Source organism: Coccinella septempunctata, chromosome 1, assembly GCF_907165205.1.
Source record: "Coccinella septempunctata chromosome 1, icCocSept1.1, whole genome shotgun sequence".
Classification (NCBI taxonomy): Eukaryota; Metazoa; Arthropoda; class Insecta; order Coleoptera; family Coccinellidae; genus Coccinella; species Coccinella septempunctata.
In genome coordinates this window covers 13917240-13939025 of record NC_058189.1, presented here as the reverse complement: position 1 = coordinate 13939025, position 21786 = coordinate 13917240, and the positions used below count along the sequence as shown (strand labels likewise).

At 34.6% G+C, this 21786-nt stretch overlaps 1 protein-coding gene across 2 annotated transcripts in view; it reads left to right on the top strand.

Annotated features, from left to right (window-relative positions):
* LOC123309630 (SNF-related serine/threonine-protein kinase) overlaps window positions 1-21786 on the top strand; it is a 111076-nt gene that overhangs the window by 39703 nt on the left and 49587 nt on the right. Inside the window, exon 2 of one of the 2 annotated variants that reach the window (XM_044892831.1) lies at window positions 2017-2071. The exons of the other annotated variant lie outside the window; for it this stretch is intronic. The gene's annotated coding sequence lies outside the window, so the exon portion shown is untranslated. The remainder of the gene's footprint in view (window positions 1-2016; window positions 2072-21786) is intronic. 2 annotated transcript variants of the gene reach the window in all.

Genomic DNA, 21786 nt, shown 5'->3' with positions numbered 1-21786 from the left:
ATTCATTCCCGGCAACGGGATACAGCAATGAATGAATGAACTATTACTAAATCTCCATTCAGAATTTCACGTTCACAATGAAGATTGTTGTCGGATATTCTCCAGTCTGCGTAAATTCTTCGTCCTACGCCTTCTTTCTTTTTTTTTTTAGTGTTTGAGCCAGAAGGATAAGTGAAAAACTAGCTGTAGGCATATATTGAGAGACATAGAAGACGGAACTCCCAGTACTATAGAAATATATTTTTTCAAGTAAGAAACGATCAGTTTTTCAACCATATCTACAAACTGGTTTTTGTGTTCTCACAAAAAAAGTGAATACGCGATAGGTAGTCGTGTTTTCTAGCTACAATTCTTCAATTCTAGGTACATTTCTATCCGTAAAGCTCTAAATTGTGTTTAATCTCAGTAAGGGAGCAGCGTGAGAGTTTTGTGAATAGGTTAGAACTCCTTCTCTACAATTTGAAATGAATTTTTCAGAATTTCAAGCTGAAATGACCACGTCAGATTATAAGCGGCCATCCTGTTCATAAATTGGAATTAATTAATGGAAATCAATCGCTTCTGAGGGAGGTAGCAATACCCAACATTTTAATGGGTCGTGTCGAAAGATTATTTCGAGCGGAACAATCCACATCTATCAACCCACGTGATCACCTTGTTTGGTAGAAACATATTGATTCGCCTCTATTCGACCTTGCGAAGTGTGATTTTTTTTATAATTCTAAATAATATGGGAGGAATCGCTAGGTAGATTTCTATAAGTGAAATTCATATTCGATCCCCTGATGGAAATGAATATGCGATGTTTTTCGATAACCTCGAATATATCAGGTTTACCAACCGATCTATCTATCTATCGAAGTTTTGTCGGGCTTTCCCACAATATATTTATGATTATGTTCTTCAAATGACAACTGATTCTGATTCAAAGTAATGATAATTTTTAGGCAAGCAGGCACCCACCAAGTTTTGCTCAAATAATAACATAACAAAAACTCGAATGAGTTCATAAAACGCCATGTAGATGGGGTCAGTCTTTGACTCGTACAAATATTTTAACAGTAGATTCTTGTCAAGAGAAACACTTTTTCCCTTCACCATTTTTGATATTTGATGAATTTTTTTCGACCACAAGATATCGGCCACGTCTTACAGTTTTTTCATTATGACCATTACGTACCATAAAAATACCAAAAATTCAAAAAACTCAAATCTTGAAATTAATAAGTTGGACGCTATCTAATGAATGTTTGAACGTTTTGTAAAATAAAAGTTTTCTTCATATTATTACTCTTTTCGATTAATTCGATGAAAAATACCTGTGATATACGGACATTGGTTATTTTGGATGAATGCAACTCTCTTTCAAAGATCCACAGATGTATCACAGATTAAGCTTGTTTTTCTGAAGGTTATTTTGTTTTTCCAGGGCTGACACAGCTCATTATGAAAACTTAAAATGATTATATCTTTTTATCAGGACCGAATCGGAAAAAATGGTATGTGAAAAAAGTTTTTTTTTTTGACTTCAAGAACCTGCTGTTAAAATATTTGTGCGAATCAAAGACCCACCCTGTATAGAAATGGGACTCTTTGTAATCATCGTAGAAAAGAACTAAGATAGGAAGAAAGATTCAAACCTCATTAACAAATGAAATTCGAATCCAAAAACAACTGAAATCGTTAGGTAGGATCCACCTTTTCAGATCTATGACGTTGGTTCATTATTTACAAAAAGTTAGCAGTACGAATCACACTTGGCTCAAAAATTGCCTACATGTTTATTCCTGATTCAAATTGTTGCGTTAAGTATTTTCAAGTCCAATTATGATTAAGAATTGTCAGAGTTAGAACATTTCTAATACTTTGGAGTTTATGAAGTTTCTATTAAGATTGCGCCAGTTTTTAAATAGGTACACCGATTATGACCACCATTGAAAAAGTGGTAGACAACCAATATTGTCTTTCAATAATTGGCACTGCTGTTATAATCATGGATTGTCTTTATTGTTCCAGTGAACTAACTATGATGACCTTGACACTCACTTGAATTCCGATAACGCAATCATTGGTAAGTCAGACTTTGTCTAATTATTATATAATACATAATATGTAAATATTTGTGTTTGCACTTGACGTGTTTGCCGACGTATATTTTTTATTGTATCCATAAAAACACATCAAAGGTCGATTATTAGCGAGTTGAATGTGGAATACTATTCGTATCATTGAAAATACAGGGTGGCCATTTGAAAACGAAACAGAGCCATTTGCGGGCGAATTGGCCACATTCGTTGAAAACGCTGTGGTAGATCGATTTTTGTTTGGAGGGGAACACTTTTTGACGCATGATTTTTTTGTGAAATAGCCACCCCCTGAGCGGGGCGGCTGTCAACTTCAGAATAGGGAAGATAGGTTGTGTGATACCTCGTATGAAAGCTTATGAAGTCAGCTTTCTGTTTTTGTACTTTCTTCGAAAATCGGATGGAATTTGATCAATTAATGGATGTTCATAATATTACTTGAGAATATTTTCTGATTCGTGGTAAGACATGAAAATTCTTTTAAATTTGTGATTATTTTTCGATATTGAAACTATGGGTTCTCAGAAATTGATTTCTAGGAGTTAAATAACCACCCCCTAAGTGGGGTGGCTACCCCTTTCCAATTTTTAATAGGTAGGATTAGCCTTAATTAACAAAATCAAAAAATATGACATCTTCAAAAAAGATTCATGCAAGATCAAGAATCAGGAAATATTCTTAGGGGATATGATGAACAACCATAAAAATTCAATTCAATTGTACAGAAAGATTATGAAAAAATGAAGTGATGAGCCTTCAAATGATGCATCACATAGCCAATTTTACCTTATTGAAAATTCGAGAGGGATAGCGACCTTGCTTAGGGTGTGTCTTAACACGAATCAGAAAATATAATATAATAATAACTCCCTAGTAGAGCTATTATTGTTTGCTGGCACGTGCCAGCATTTAATATAGTCATGAAATTTTTTTTTATAATTTCAAGTTTGCATTCCACTATGACTTCAATGTCTATTGTTCCTCCGAGTGTTCCTGCCATCAAAGCTATTTCTATGACATTTTCTCCATCACGTAGTCTACATACAGCTCGTCCTCCTGTTCTAGAATTTTAATGAAATAATAGTGATTTCAATTTTATGTCTTTGCTAATTATGAATACAGATTTATGGGTCGATATGAAATTTTTTTCCGAGAGTTTATCATCGATACTGTTCTTTTGTTTAGAATTGTGGGTGGTTCTGTTAATTCACAATATTTTCTATTTGTCACGTAATGCCATTGGACCAAAATTTGAAGATTCCTAGTTTATGTCACAAACTGCAAGTTTCATAATCGATTTTAGTGTCCCTTCAGTTTTGGGTGGTTCTCTGACTGAAAGACGATTTAAAATTGAAGGGACTTTAAAACTGGCTGTGTCAATTCCTATACGAAATTGGAGATAATGTGCATCTGTGTGACTTTTCACAAAGTGTTTTCATGATTTGGTGAACCACAGTATATAAGGGTTATGAGTCTTGGTAAATTGACAAAAGCATTAGTTTGAAGAGAATTATGAGGAAATCATGAACGAATGTAGGAATTTTGTGGCATTCCAATACAAATTTTTTATGAATCAGTCAGCTCAGAAAATTGTATGATCGCAAATAAGTTAGTTCTAGATCGGAGTGACTAGTTTTACTGTAGACAGCCAACTTTCACTGATAACGCATCTTTCGTGATAAATCTCTCCACATTCCGTTTCATTTTCATCTGCTTTCGCTGAAATTTCTTGTTCCGATTGCGAAACAAGCTCATGAATTTTCATTGATATCAAGTTCATAAATGAACTGACATTTATTTATATAGAGTATAAAAATCTTGAGCAATACGTTTTTTATTTTCAATAGAATTCTCAACATATTCCTTCCGCAACAGTGCTCAATTTGCAACCACCGTGCATCTTTTATTTTAATATATCAGGGCCTCTGTCAGCTAATGAAGTGGCAAAGCTACTTCTGAAGCAGTAACCAGCATATATGTACGAGGATGTATCGATATCTAGTTAGCCTAGACCGAGGCCTAGACCAGTTCCATGCATAAAAAAATATCGCGTTACCATAGCAACGAACAATAACTGATTACAAGTGTCAGTGTGAAGTTTAAGGTCAAAAAAGTGAACCAGAGTTACGCAATAAATTAAAAGAAATAAGATGTCCACCGAAATTGTGAAAAACGAAAAATTACAGTATCGAGCCATCATCAAGTACTTAAAGTATTTAAAACGAAGATATGCTTAATACCCTTGGTGATCAATGTCCTTCGTACGCGACCGTGAAAAATTGTACTGCGAGCTTCAAAAGAGGTAAATTTTTCATTGAAGAAGTCCAGTTTCTGTGTCAGTCCCCCAGAATATCGATGCAGCTCACGACATGATTTTATAAGACCGTCGAATTCGGCTAAAACGGATATCTGAAGCACTGAATATTTCGTACGAACGCGTTCATCATATCGTTCTCGTCAATTTGGACATGAAAAAAATTGCTGCAAAATGGATCCCCAAATATTTTAATGTTAACCAAAAGCGTGCAAGGGTAGAAGCATCGCGTTCGATCAGTGCTCGATTTGAAAATGATGTAGACTTCTTATAAACAATTGTTACTATGGATGAGTCTTGGGTACATTTCTACAATCCAGAAACAAAGCAACAATCGATGGAATGGCGACACTATGGTTGTCCAAGACCTAAGAAGGTCCGTGTCCAAAAATCTGCTGGAAAAGTTCTTGCTTAAGTTTTTTGGGATTGCCATGGCGAGATCATGATTGATTTTTTGGATACGGGTAGAACAATAACCGGAGATTACTATTCGACATTACTGATCACTCTACGGTAAAAAATTAAAGAGAAAAGACGCGGAAAGCTATCCAAAGGTGTTTTGTTTTTGCAGGACAACGCCCCTGCACACAAATCTCATGTTGCCATGCAAAAAATTCGTGATTTAGGGTTTGAATTACTAGAACAACCCCCTTATTCACCATATTTGGCTCCATCTGACTATCATCTCTTTCCTCAACTGAAAAAAGTTTAAAAGGTCGTAAATTTTCTTCCAACTTTTGGCAAACTGCTAAATAAGCTAATTCCCATTTATTTTTGAAAATTGTGTTTCCAATATATTTTGACAAGTTCGATGGATTTTTTCCAGGTATCAGTCAAAACCACAGAGTATCAATAGTTTTTGTATTGTTTCTTTGGTTAATATATAATAATTTCAGAGAGAAATGTGTGTTATTTTGTGGATAAACCTATACACATTAATGCTCGTCTCAGATTTTATTGCCATTTTTTCTTGAATGACTTTAGGAAAAAAATCTATTGGTAGATACAATCCCTAATCCCTAAAAGATTAAGTTAGGACAGTGAAAAAATAATTTCTCCCATGAAAATTTCATTTATAGGTAGTAATGAAATGAATAAACTATTACATTCAGTTATTCAAGTGTTGAACATATAATATCTCTCACGCATTTGAATGAAATTTTCGAGAATCTTGAACCTAAATTTTCAAATTTACAGTTTGCAGTTTACAGATGATATAAACTTGTATCAAAGAACGAATGAACTTTCTTTTCCCTACTGCTGCATTCATTAAAATCATAAAATCCTAGGTGAACATGTGTAGTTTTATCTTAGAATGAATCGATTTTCTTTCCAGTATTTGAAATTCAAATTTCCAAAAATTTAAATTTTACCATTTAAAATTGAGTTTGAATTATTTAGAAACCATGACTCAAAAACTATTGGTTTTGTGAGTAAATAATAACCGTGCGTTCTGGCTAATTTATTCACAAAATGTCAAACTGATACGAAGTGATAGTAGTCAAGAGACTTGATTTATGTTTTCACAATTTTTATCAATAATATTTTATATTTACTATTAATTTATTCAAAATAAATAAAAAATCTTATATGTAATACGTTAATAAATGCAATTTTGTGTAACTTGAGTGCAAATATCTCACTCGTTACAAAATTTGGGATTTCGTAACTGATTAAATAGAAAGCAATTTTTGCAATGGTATAATATTATGAATAAGGAAAAATTTTTTTAGCGAAACAAATTTTAGAGGTGACATTTTCCACCCCATGCAATTATAGAGGAACACCACCAAAATTTTGCATCGCCTTTTCGCTCACATAATGTCTCAATATAATTTTTGCCAGTTTTCTGAATTCTAGGAAAAAAATTTGAAAATTTTAGTTTCCATCTTTAGAGAAGTGCTCGGAGAAGTGAATCTAAGCAGAGGCTGCCCAAAAAAAAATTATTTAAAAGAGCCAAACTATTTTCTGACTCCCCTAGAAAAAATTTCGCATTTATTCATTTACACCCTGAATAAAAAATTGAAAAGCACTACTTGCCACTTGAATAATGTTTCGAAAGTTCGTGCAATATTTGAGTTGATCAAGTTCGATAATATTTAGTATTTAGTATTTAAAAAACAATATTTCAGAATGCCTTTGGATTCTACGTAAAAAGAGCCCCAAGAAGTTTGGATTCCCATATTTCTTTCTTCACAGACAAGAATTATTATTATTATTCCTCAGGCATATTTATGTTAATCAATTTCGCAAGAAACTCTTCCTACCTCTACCTCTTGAACTGAGCGCCTCTTTAGATCGAGACCATTCGATACTTGAAATTGAGTAAATCAGCGGAATTTTGTTCATAAGTTGTAAAAACCTGTAAGACGACATCTGGCCTCTGATCTCCATTTACTTTCACCCCTAAAATTAAAATAACCCATATTGCTCCTACCGAATCAACAACATATGTCATCGTCTTTCATTCCCAAAATTTCGTACCACCCCCATATTTGAGACGCACCCTAACCTAATTAGATGAAGCCATCAGAGACTGACTCCGTGCCTTGTTGTTCCCGGTGCTGTTGCCGGAAATTTATGGTCTGATAACGGAAGTTGAGAGGCATAGGCGTAAACATCCCCCATGCTATACGCGATGTTTATGACCTACGTTACGCTATCCGGTCAGTAACCTTCTTGAAACTTTGGCTCGCTCTAAAGAGAGAGATATGATATATCTGACTGTTATGAAATATCAAATGAAATCATAGCTTTCAGACAAAAAATCGATTGGGGGTGGTATGATGAGATACGGAAGAACTTGAGGCTTGAATCGATAAAAGCAAAGTTTACGTACAAACAGAATCGTCTTTATTTTTAGATTGTTGTTGATTTATTTGTGTCTAGATTTCAACTTCGAGGATATTAGTTCTTTATTCTTCATATTTCTATTTCTGTTAGCCTGATTTCTTTTTATTCGGCCTTATTTTAATGATTTTCTATAATTGTGTATTCAACAGTTGAAACTAAAGAACTTAATCAATCCCGAAGTTGGAATATTTCGAATACTTCAGAAATTATAAAACTCTGCATAAAATCAGTATCTGTTTCTGTGTTTAGAAGGATCCATCTGGGTGGTGACAAAATCTGTGTTTAACCTTCCATTAACATCTATATTTTCTAGACTTTTTAACTTGATATGAATTGTTGTGTTTTGTTGATGAATTTGTGTGATGCTGTGCTGAAATCGAACAAACTTTCTATTATGCTTTATATTAGCTTCTTAGATGTAAGAAAATAAGGACATTTTTTAAACAACTTTACTAAAACGAATATATGTATAATTGACAATTTTCTTACAGTGATCAAAAAAGTTTGTAACCTGATGATTACGAAAGCCGAAACATGTAGTTTCATTGAGAATTAATAGATGAAGCAGAAAACTGAGTGAGGGATAAGACTTTTTTTTTTGCATCTTTCGTAAATACCCAACCTTACTATGGATTTCCCTCAAGATTTCCTTCAAGTAAAAAGTGAAATCAGTAGCGTTTTTCCTTGACTACTTAACGGCTAGCAACTCGTAAAGATCAGCTCTCAGTTCCATAATTGTGGAACGTGAATTTCATGCGATGAATCTTCAGTTTGAATATTTAATTAAGTAAAGTAAGTTATTGTTTATTATTTAAGTAGGTAGTTATGTATAACCCCAGAGTTTGAAGTTGGTATGTACTGTAATTTCTGTTAATACCTTGACACCTTGAGAAAACTAATAAAATTAGAAATTTTTTACAAGCTGTCATGTTAACAAAGATAACACAAGCAACTTCAAACTCTAGGACTATAATCTGGAGAGAGAGACCTTTAAGATGAGGTATCACTCGACCCCCCTTCCGTAATCGGAACTTGTAATCAAAAACTAGGGGTGGCACTCACCCCCGCTCGGGGGGTGTAGCTAGAGGCAAGGTAATATGCCTAAAATGTGCCTCTCTTAAAAAGTAGATCGACTTGTTCCACCATTTTTTTTAATCCCAGTGCGAGAAAATGAATTTATTCCATACTTTATGTACATTTTGTATAATAAACCTTTTTTGGTTATTTATTGATATTAAAGTCTAATGGGCCTTATTATCCTTCTGTATCATGAGAAGGCCTACTGGCAAGGTTTTTGAGAATGTTCAATTTTGTCTTTCTTTACAGCAGAAGTTGCCAAGCTGCTATTTTTTTATTTGGGAATAAATAAATGTTTAAGTTCAACAATAAAATTTGGTGATTGGAGTTTCATAGTTTTCGCGTAATTCTAAGTCGTCCTCAGCTAGTCTTTTATTACCCGCACCTAGCTATGTCACGGACAAAGTCATAAATATTAATATATACAAACATTAATAGGATTGACGTGCACGAAAATAAATATAAAAAATCTAAAAATATGAAAGAGAGAGGTCACAATAGTAATGCGAATGAGCATTAAGAAAATAAAATGACCGGCTGTTGTTCATCCATTTAATTTTATTAATGTTTATTCGCATTACTATTGTGACCTTCTCTCTCTCTTTCATATTTTTAGATTTTTTATATTTATTTTCGTGCACGTCAATCCTATTAATGTTTGTATATATCAATATACATTTCGTGTTTGTAGATTTCTTATATTTATATATTTATTCCCGTGTACGTCGATTCTATTAATGTTTGTTTATTAATATTTATGATTTTGTCCGTTTCATACATTCCCTGTTCAAATTTTTTTTTTGTACATATATTTATTCCATATTATATGAGGAATATAAACTTTAAACATGTCGCAACATATACCTATGGTGCATTTTCACAACATATAATTTATTCAGAACAAAAATAGTTACTATAACGTGCTAGAAATCTAAGTGAAAGTAAAAAATGAATGAAAACAAACAAAACATATAATAAACCTTCCATATTAGCACCCATACAATGAGAGAAGTGTTTTAAATTTTTATACTCCTTATCACTTCCTCCGATATCACAACAAAATCAACGCAATTCGGGGAAGATGACGCCATCAAGCATCCGGCATATTTATGATCAATTTTGAATTGCATGTTATCGATTATTTATAACACGGTCAGTAACCTCACCTTGCAACTTCCGTTCGAGTTAAAATTAGAATTGAAAGGAGCTGCATTGTTATTCACAGGGGAAGCAGTGAGAGAGTTTAGATATCGAATTTTACGGACAATGAAACTTGTGCCGAACAAAAAATTTGTCCTGCTCTAGAGGAACTGAAATCGCGAAGCTCTCGATTATATAGCGGAGGTCTATTGTGACTTCTGAAGTGTATTACCAATACTATTCCCTCTAGTCCCTGATATTTGTTGAATTGATGTGGCCGTTACGTGATGAAAATCCCTTCACTACAAAAACGTCATATACGTCTTATCTGAGCCAATGAAAGATTTCTTTATTTTTCTCTTAAAGTTTAAATTATTTATCAAGGTGATAGGCGAGCACGCATTGCCAAACTTTTCAATTAATAATAATAATAGCCGAGGATGCAAAGAACAACTAATAATAGATTCAGTTATCTGCAATCAAGCGTTCTCTGAGCGAAAAAATCTTTACGCTGCGTTCATAGACTACAAAAAAAGCATTCGATTCCACTCACGAATGGCTTTTGACGATCTTGCGGATTTACAAGGTAAATCCCAATATTGTTAAGTTCCTGGAAAACGCCATGACAACCTGGAGTACTTCAAATGAAAGCAGCAGATGGCCCCATTACAACTGGACCTATTCCAATTAGATGCGGAATTTTCCAAGGAGACTCGCTGAGCCCCTTGTGGTTCTATATGGCTCTGAATCCCGGCGGCAGTAGAACTAAAAAATAAATAAATAATAATAAAACTGAATCATCTCCTTTACATGGACGATTTGAAACTCTTCGCATCTACTAAAAACCAAATGCAACAGATGCTGAAAATGCTAGAAGGATTAAATGTTGCTATCCTTTATATTACAGGGTGGGCTTTTTAAAACGAAACAGACGAGATAACGGGCGGAATAAATTCATTTCGGAAAAATGCTCGGACATGTCGATTTTTGTTTCGAGGGGGACAACTTTTGAGGTTAAATTCACAACTATATCGCTTCAACCCTTAGTGTTAGAACAACAACCCCTAAATTTTGAATAGGAAAGATAGGGTGAGTGATACCTCATTTGAAAGGCCTTTTCATCCTGAATTCAGCGTATTAATTTTTTTCTCATTTATTGCGTTCGTTTTCGAGATGTTTAATTTTTAATTTCGTACAGTACCAGTCATTCCGTTAACCATGCTATGTGAAATCATCATTTATTTGACGAATTCATTCTGTGGTTACGATGGTAACCGTTAATTGTCAACATTAGACAACGAAATAATTATTATAATAAGGATAAATTCAGATGCATACCACCCGACGATATGAATATCGACAAGTGTTACGATCTGAATTGAACTAGCCAATTTGCCATCGTGAAGGCCCCAAATGGAGTACGCTCCACCGAAGAAAAGCAGATGCTGACCATGGTTTCGGCCTCATTTGGCCTCATCAGAGCAACATAGCAATAATTATTATTGGGAATTACTTCAACAATTAAGGTGGTTGTCTCGTCATTTTCGTTTTAAAAAGCCCACCCTGTATAAAGAGAGGATGAAATCATTCTGCATGTCTTCAGGAAATGGATATGCATCTTATATCAAAACTGCTGTTCTACTTCGCTGGCTTCGAGTTCTGGTGCATTCAATATGAGTATAAATTATCAGTTGAAACCAAATGCCTAATAGAAAAAAAGCATTGATATTCATTGTTATTTTCAGAATTAAAAACAGAATCAACGTCAATACATTGTCTCACAAAAATTCAGATGGATGAACTGGAATGATGATGATTCGAAACTCCCGTTGCTAATTGCATTTAAACTACTAACTGACCTGATCCAATAACAAAAAACGAGTCTAAAGTTATTTTTACATTAATGGAAAAGTTCTATCTCGCGATAGTATTCATTCAAATATGGAAGAAAAAAATTTAAACTTCTTCAGGCGTACTCTCCGGAATGGAACTGTGGCCCACATATTATTATTCGTTTCTTGTGAAATTTCAATGCCCTGGGTGAAATTCCTCTGATGCTTTTGTCCCGGTTGAACTTCAGATATTAAACCTCTCAATTGTTTTCTGTTGACAAAACTCATTTATATTCCGGAAATTCCTCGAGATGCTGTAACTTCCTCCAACACAGCGCGAATCTAACTGAAAAGTTTAGGAACTCGTAACTAATTTATCCAGTACGAACTGCGATGTTTCTCACAAACGTGTAGAATGATCGGACGACCTGAATGGATGTTTCAATATTCTACATTTTGTGGAATCAATTTGATTTCTGTATGTAGGTGTACTGACAAAAAGTAGAATAAAATAGAAAAAAGTCAATTGAATCTTTTCCGAATGGCCCACATTCGTATTCAATTACTGAAGGTTGTGTCACCTTCAATAAGCGATTTCGACCCTAAGCTTAACCGACGAATACTACATATTTCTGGTACGGGTCGAAAATTGTGGTAAACCACCCTCACAAAACTACTAGGTCTACTGTTAAACCTGAATTACTCGAAAAAGGTTTATTTTGGTTGATATATCAAAAATACCTTTGTTCAAAAAAATATATACAGGCGATTACTCTAATTCTATCAACTTTACAAAAAAGAGTTTCAAAAAAACTTTACTCTTTTAAAGTAGAGCACCTCCTAAAATTATTTAGAACTATACAAAGTGTTTCGTTTCTTCTGCACAGCTATCAACTTCGTCATTTTAAATGGAACACCCTATATATTTCGAGTTCCCTGTTAAATTTAAATATAAGTTCGATAACACAACTATGTCTGAATTCTCAACGGTTTTCGAGAAAATTGTCTTTTTATTAATACTTTGACAGTTTGAGATACTTACATAAAGGACTATAGCTCCGTCCCTATTCTATGTAATTGATTCAAATTTGGATTGTGTCTAGTCAATAAATGAAACACTAAAAATTTTCTTTTTAAATAACCATATTACATACAAGGTCCACGAAAACGCAGATCCATTATCAAAACAGAAGTTCATCAAAATCTTCATTTTTTTGAATGGCAACCCATATTTATTTTTTGTTCATGATTTAAAACAACTGAAAGCTAACAAAAAATGTTTAGATAATGAACAAACAAAAAATATGGGTTGCCATTTAAAAAAAATTAAGATTTTGATGAATTTATGTTGGGATAATGGATTCGTGGACCCTGTATATAATATGGTTATTTACAAAGGAAATTTTTAGTGTATCATTTATTGACTAGACACAGTCCAGTTTTTAATTAAAGTTCAAGGACGTCTCGATGTCCACTCCCGCCCCTCTGTTCCAATTTAGTTTGCTGAGCAAAAAATAGGTGAACTTTAGCGTTTATAAAACTTCACAATTATTTTTCGACGGGTTTGCAACATATTTCAATGAAAATAGCGGCGGGTTGACATCGGCAATTTTTTCTTTATATATTACAAAAATTTTCATAGTGATATACAGGCTGTTTTCTAATTGAATGTCAATATTTATGGGGGTGGTTTTTGGGCCCATTTTAAGAAGAAAACTTTATAGGAACATATGTCCTAAACGTCTTACCTTTTGAGATATGGGGTGGTATTATTTAGACAGTCAGTGGCACGCCACTGACATGAGCAAATTTGATCTCTTGAATTTTTTTAGTCCGACTCACGGGTTTCACCTAAAAATTTTGGTAATAAAGGATTGGGAATTTCAAAAATAATTTTTATTTCATTAAAAATCTGTGGCGTACCATCAATGTCTGCCAAAATAGGTAGGTCAAATTACGTACGAACGCCACTGGTGGAAGTTTAGAAAAAAGTGATACATTAAAAAATGACTCTTGATTCATAGTATACATGTATGACAAATTTCATTGAAATATTTGAAGTGGTGTAATAAATTGGAATATTGATGAGATATATATATGCTTATAGAATATTGGGCAAGGAAATTCTTTCTCGGGTTCTCAACGTCTAAGATAATTGGAAATAAAGGTTTTGATGACAACCGCATTAATGATAATTTTACACTCGGAAGATAAGTGTCGAAGAAGTAGAGTTTCATGTCGGACATGAGGCCGATTTTAAGTTAAAAGGAAAACGGTTTAGTTTAGACAATAACTCGCCCATAAGAGCTTATATATCAATTCAATATTCGAAGATAATTGATTCGGCGTTGTAAGAATTAGCAGGCTCTTGAGTTTCAACCGGCTAATTCAATTAGTTCAGAAAAATGCATGGTTAGCGCGTCGTGGAATAATCGGGGAAACACCCACGAGAGGAGGAAAAGGAATTTGGGTTTTGATCTAAGAAGGGGAATAATAAAAGGAATAATAAAAGGAAGGGAGTCAGTTGTTAGTCGAAGAAAATATACGTCGGGAAGACGGAAGTAGAATCCGGGATTCTAATAGGGTAGATTTGGAAGTCCGAGAGTAGATTCGGCAGTTCGAGAAATTTAGAAGTATTTTTTCGGAGTTAGGTCTCAAAAAGGGAGACGGGTACAAGCTATTCGGGGAATAGTGTAAGATAATTAGTACCGTGGTTAAAGTCAGTTCAGGGCGTAACATTGTTTTTATTTGTGGTATAGATCGGATATAGGATTTTTCAATATTTCGGATAGAGTCGAAACGAAGAGCGTTAATCGTTGACGACGGTAAAGTGCGGGAAGTGCGGTTGAGTGTAATTGAGAATTCGCCGTTCTGTGCGAGGAAAGTCTGGTGATCGAAAAGTTCACCAGCAGCCCCAGGCGAACGACGGTCGCTGGTCGCAGAAAAAGGTAGAAGGTTCCAATTTTTGTTTGTCCAGAGTCCTGAAAGCTCCTCTGAAATTCATTTGATTTTTAATAAAATTTGATTGTTGATGTGCAATTGAAAAAAAGAGAATTTTCAATCCAAGATTTTGTTGATGAAATTTTAATGATTATTGCATTGCGCACTTTGCATGTGTGAAAGAAATTGAGATTTTATTGTGGTCGTTATCGACCAAATACGTGCTTGTATTCAAATATCTGCAATAGATTTAATCGTTAAAGTTAACAGATTTTCATTTAAATATTCTCCCCAGAAAATATATAAAAACATCAAAGACCTGTCCTTCGCGCGACGGGCCGAATCCACCATTTTTGCCCTTAAAGGGGCCTTCAATTTTGTGTAGTTAACATCTTAAAAATAATCACCCCTGTTCAGTGGAAAGCCGCTCTTCCATTGATTCCAGATAAGGGGTGTTTTATTTCAGTGGTATTGTAGATATTGATAAATGATTCATTTTTGAAAACTTTACCACCCTGTATCTCAAAAGACAAGACGTGTAGGACATATGTTCATATGAAGTTTTTTTCTTAAAATGGGCCCAAAAATCACCCCCAATTGAATCACATTCAATTAGAAAACACGCTGTATACCAAAATTAAGCTGAAATTCAGGAATACCTGAAAATTATTCAATATTCCTAATATTACCTCTCGCGTGGTATAATTTCTACTTTTCAACTGACTCAGTACGTAATTCAGGCTATTGCTCAAAGATGTGTCACATTTCCGTATTTGATGAAGCATATGTAAGCCAACTAATGTCGATCGTTTTGATCTCGAATCGTATGTACTACTTTGGAGTAAGAAATTGTATTTTCACCTGTTCAGTTGCGAAATATCCGCCATAATAATCATCTGAAATTGGTCGCAGACCCTTCGCGACCAATTGATTCCATGAATGAAGTTGTTTTTTAATTGAGAGGCGTCATTGAGGTTCTAAAAACTTGCGTTTCCTTTGTAGCAATTCAATACAAACTTTCGCTTTGAGCGGTTCTGAAGAAGAAACTGAGTGTAGTTTCCTAGGATAAGTTTCTTTAACCACTACATGAGAGCCTGAGGTTTGGTTTTTGAAATATTCCTCTGGAAAAGATTCTGGACTATTCTTTAATTCAGGCAGAGTAAGTAGATCTCTGACTTATCAAATCACGGTTGTCTGAAAAGTTTATCTCAAACCAATCACAAATTTTCAGTCAATATCAGTTGGTTCATCAGGATATTTAATATGTTCTGAATCGTCGCGTCCGACGATAAATTCAATAGGTATTTTCCCGGCATAACGTGACTCTCTCACAGGTGTGAACAAAATATATCAAGGGGAGTCAGGAATGCTTGAATTTTTTTTTCTTACGACGCCCCACTGCGAAGATATGTGCCTCCAAATGCACCAACCGATTCTGGTTAGAAACTTTTTTTTGGGTCAAGATATCGGCGAAAAATTGAATTTAGAAAACATGATTTGTAATTCGTTGAATTATAACGATTTTAAATAGTGGGATAGCAGCAATCTTCCATTGAATCGTGAACTCTTTCTTCTTGCTCGAGCTTTCGAGATTATTTATTTATTTATTATCTCTTCATCAGGAGAACTACAATACAAAAACCAGTTAGTAAAAAGGACCTGAATGAATATTATAAAAGGCTTAAGAAATTGAGAATATATAAATTAGATATCGATTGAAATTTATTCTGGGGGATTCTGCATCTCTTCATAAACTTTTTAGGGTTTTCACTCCCAATCTCTGAAACAAAATCAATTAAAAATGAAATCAACGATTTGCTCCTGCGTAAATTCTTGCACTAATTTGTCAGGAGCAAATTAACTAGAAAAAATTGTTGCCGGACAATGAACTCAAAATAAATAACGTTGAAATTATAATTCTAAGTTGTAACGTTTCGGAGTCTATATCAGACTCCTTCATCAAACGAAAAATCTATTTTTGAAAATCTTCTGAATTGTGGCTTTTGTTTGACATTAATTGTCAACACACAGAAACAGAGATGGAATAGTGTATAAATATATATACTATTCCATCCAAGTCTTTCATAATATTCATTTATGTCCTTTTTACTAAAGTGTTATTGTATTGCAGTTCTCCTGATGAAGAGATAATAAATAAATAGTCTCGCAAGCTCCGGCATAAAACAAGAGTTCACGATTTAATTGAAGATTGCTGCTATCCCACTAATAAAAATCGTTGTGAACCTAGGAAATATATCTTATGTTATTTTTCTTTGATAAACATGACTTCATCGCTTGTTTTTCTGCTCGAGTATAGCAATAAAAATAAATATTTATTATTTGCAAGATTTTCTTCATCAGAACACCGCTCCCCAAAAATTTGGAGGAACAAAGAATTTTACCGTTATATACCTACATCATCCGTCACAGCAATTTCCGTCGTCTGTCATTCCGTTCGAGAAGGAACACTCCTAAAAAAACTATAACATGGTGTTTAATCTTTTTTTTTTCTTCAGATCAAATAAAATCAACATTTCCCATGTGCACCCTGAAGCAAGAAAATCTATATATATTTCATCTGTTCGTCTTACGGTTTGGCGAGCAATAAATTCCTTGCCATCGAATTCGCCCGTTTGTATCTGCAAGATGACATCGACGTACGAGATGATGACGACGCCCGTCGTCGGTCGCCGGAACCTTTCCCTTGGAGGATTCTGTTGTAGCCTTCACATCGCTTTTCTCGCTCATCCTTATATCACACATATCCTCTAGAAGATTCGAGAAAAAATTGAATTTGTCGTCGGACGCGACGATTCAGAACATATTAAATATCCTGATGAACCAACTGATATTGACTGAAAATTTGTGATTGGTTTGAGATAAATTTTTCAGACAACCGTGATTTGATAAGTCAGAGATCTACTTACTGTGCCTGAATTATAGAATCGTCCAGAATCTTTTCCAGAGGAATATTTCAAAAACCAAACCTCAGACTCTCATGTAGTGGTTAAAGAAACTTATCCTAGGAAACTACACTCAGTTTCTTCTTCAGAACCGATCAAGTCGAAAGTTTGCATTGAATTGCTACAAAGGAAACGCAAGTTTTTAGAACCTCAACTTCAAATTGACGCCTCTCAATTAAAAAACAACTTCATTCATGGAATCAATTGGTCGCGAAGGGTCTGAAATCTCACTTTATAATCTATAACCAGCTCAAATTTTCAATAATTCCTTAATGGAATATCTTCTAATATATAAAATTCTCGTGTCATAGTTTTCGTTACCATACTCCTCCGAAACGGCTTGACCGATTTTGATGAAATTTTTTGTGCTTATCCGGTATCTATGAGAATCGGCCAACATCTATTTTTCATCCCCTTAAATGTTAGGGGTAGTCCACCCCTAAATTTTTTTTTGTATTTTTAAGACAAAATTTTTAATTTCTATTTTTTTATGATACAACATACAAAAATACATACAATCCTCAATTTTCACCCTTCTACGATCAACCCTTATTTTTTAATAGCCATTTTAGTAATTTAATCATTAGGAAATTATTTATATGGCAAAACAACGTTTGCCGGGTCAGCTATCTATGAGAATCGGCCAACATCTATTTTTCATCCCCCTAAATGTTAGGGGTAGTTCACCCCTAAATTTTTTTTTTGTATTATATTTTTTAGACAAAATTTTTAATTTCTATTTTTTTATGATACAACATACAAAAATACATACAATCCTCAATTTTCACCCTTCTACGATCAACCCTTATTTTTTAATAGCCATTTTAGTAATTTAATCATTAGGAAATTATTTATATGGCAAAACAACGTTTGCCGGGTCAGCTATCTATGAGAATCGGCCAACATCTATTTTTCATCCCCCTAAATGTTAGGGGTAGTCCACCCCTAATTTTTTTTTTATTTTGTAGACAAAATTTTTAATTTCTATTTTTTTATGATACAACATGGAAATTATTTATATGGCAATACAACGTTTGCCGGGTCAGCTAGTATGCTTATAATTTTTCCAATGACCTTACCTAAAAAACTGTAATGGCCCCAATATTGTTGCTTCAATGAAGTTTATCTTAATTTTTTTCCTAGGAATTCTGACCTGGTTGCCTTATATTTCGTTTCATAATAATTACCGATCCAACTTTTAAGTGCAAATTATGTGGTGGCAATCCGTGGGGTTTCAATGAAATTAATTTTTTTTTTCTATCGTTGCACGGGGTTCTGTTTCCAATTTCACCGTGAAACACATTCCAGGGCTTTCATATGTTTTGAAGCTGTACAATATGAACATACAACTTCCATTGAACTGATAAGTATTAAACGATATGCACTGTGATCAATTGCTGCATTGTAATTCAATTGGTGAATGATGTTCAACATTATTCTATAAAATTCAGATCCACCTCTGTCTATAATTCTCATAGTCCCAGTGGAACATAATCAGTCACATAATTTTCCTGTTTCCTAGTAAGCAATAGGCCTTCAAAGGACTTTTAAGATCCATACCTCACCCTTCGAATTCAATCGATCGTTGCGTATAGTTGAACCTCAAACGTTGTTTGACACGTCCAACAAAAGGTTGACGAGTTCAAGTGGAAAATTCTTGTGCTGATGGAGCAGAAATTTCTTGAACCGGTTGCTACTCATTTCAGATAGGGACAAATGGCGGAAGGTCCTAATTGGTACTTTTCAGAGAGCTTTCCAAAAACCTTTTCGTAAGAATGATTTTCTCTCGATTTGAGCCGTGCTTTGCTTTCATGTAATACTTTTATTTCATGCATTTATAACGAACAGTAGTCTATTTACATATGTACGATCGTGTTATAGATATTATCATAAAATTATATTTGTTCACTTCAAGTATAGGGTGTACTGGATGTGTACTACACCACTATTAATATGAGAGCTGGAGATTGATTTGAAAGTTGGGGTTGGCGCTTTGAGTGGTAGTAGCGACAATTTACATTCATTTTCTGAATGATAACAATTTTCGAACAATTTCCGTGAAATTTTTAATAAATCGATCACAACTTTTTTTTACATGTTGTAACGTGGTTACCTCGGAGAAAACTTATCTCGAACGCCAGCTATTCTTTTCACTAGGAAGAATAGCAAACCTACCAGAGTAGCTGCTAGTCGGAGACAGAGTTCGCTGTTATCTAGGGTGGTAGCGATAACGAAGTAGTCAAAATCAAATTATGTACTAGTTTATTCACACCTTCGGAAACTGATTACAAGGGAGATATGTGTAGGTATGAAATATGAGCGAATCTATAAGCGAACATACATTCGGGAAATTCTATCCGGTCACGAGCACTTTATAAAGCTTATACCGGGTACAGTGAAAAATCAAAGGTTGTTCAATAAAATGCGCCAACCAGAACTGACGAAATGAATACTAAGGATGACCTCGCGAAGTGAAATGACTTGCTATACGGTATCGGGATGTAATTGTATTTCTCCAGAAATTAAACACAACCAGGGCGGGTCTATTCGAGACTTTTATTCGCTACCCCAAGAGCTATAACGCTCCATGACTGATAGCGAAGAAAAGGTCTATTTTTAGCGCAACTACGGGATTTCACTGACGACGAGCGGTATCTCTTATTCTCTACCCCAAGGGCTATAACGCTCCATGACTGATAGAAAAGAAGAGATTTCGGATTCAACACTTATCACGCGGAACGCGGACAGGGGGGGTTGACGGGACTTTCCCTTCAGTACCCCAAGGGCTTACGCGCCATGACTGATAGCGAGGGGAAAAGTCAGACTCGCGAAACAGGGTAAAGAACGATAAAATATAACAGAAAGCGATACAGTACAGCAGTGTCAAAGTCAAAGAAGTAACCGGTGTAGGTCTAACAAAGAAACTGAACGGTAAAGACGGGGACCTACCTCCTTTGTTTCAGGCACTCGCGGAAAACAAATGAAAAACTAAAAATTAATTCTTAATAGCACTGATGCTAGCAACACAAAATTATTCTTGAAATTGTTGAACGGCTTGTCGGGCACACAATTAACGTCGAATCGCAGAAAGTACGGAGCGTAAACTAACTGAAGTAAAAGAGCAGAAAGAGCAAAAACGACTGAAGTAACAGAGAATCAAAAGTCAAAAGTAGAAGTCAAGGACTGAATTAAAAGTCCGTCGCGGGGGGAAAATCTGCTGTTATAGGCAAATCTCCCCACACGTTAAAAATCTGAAAATTCCAGAATACGACAAGAATGAAAAACGTCGTCAGCTCCGGTTTATCGCATATCAACATATGAAAAACGTCGAAATCTTCAACGGCATGCAAGAAAAACAACGTTAAACACAGATAAACGGTTTTAACATTTACTCTGCCTATCGGAATGAATGTACTGAATATTTGAGAATTAAAATATTTTCAAAGGCGGAAATATGAAAACGAAGGGAATGAACTCCAAATTTCCTCAGAAAACTGGGATTCATTACAATGTCTACAGCGAAAAAAAACTCCACCCCGAAATTGTTGAAATGTTTCCCAATTGTACTTCCTTTTATACCTAACACGAATATGGAAACAGAATCGAAAAATATCAAACCGTTTCTTTACTGCATCCGTCCAAATATCTCGTACGACCTCTAACATTAAAAAAAAAAAAATTCGTTGGGCTTTGAGACCCAAAATTTTTAAATTGAGCTGTCGAAACATTCCAGATGGTAATATGAATATAAAAAAAATATTTCGATGAAACTTTTTTGGGAGCCGAACTCGCCACTTTGTGGTTTTACCCTCAGCTGTGGAATGTAAATTGCAACCATAGACTTATTACCCTGAGGAGACGGAACATCACTATACAAATAACGGGTTTGTTGTGATTCCAACACTGAGGTTCCACACAACGAGTGCAACAAAGATAAAACATCGGACCCCCTTGTCGCGTCCCTTCTATCGGCAACGCCGCAAAGAAAACGTCAATCGTTCCAGAATGATCATGGGCGTCCGGTATTTTATTTATTACCCATCCAAAGCGGGAACGTTTCATGGAAGACTAGCTCAAACCAGCGGGTTAATGATTATAATCGATAAATATCTATCGATGAATTGCTCACATAATGAAAGTTTCGACCAAAAATATTTATTGGTTCAAGTTTCTTCAAATTCTCGTAAGAAAACATTGTACATTCCACGGAAATATTAGTATGTTTCATGCCATACTGAACCAAACAGACGAAATATACAAGGTGTCCCAAATTGGATGTCTAGAAGAGATCTCTAGAGCAAAACCGATGACACGATCCTTTGTACCTTTTTTTTGAATTATTACCAAAAAATTGTATTTCGACCATTTCGAGAAGTTCTCATAACGATTTTTTTCCAATTCAAATTTTTGAAATGTGTCATCGGTTTTGCTTTTGCTATTCTAGTTTCCTCATTGGATATCGAATTTGGGACACCCTGTACCATAATTTGCAATTGTACAAATTATCGTTAGAATTTAAAATAAACATTATCATATTTTTGATGAATTGCAAATTGCAGTGCAGTCTACAAGAGAATATTTTA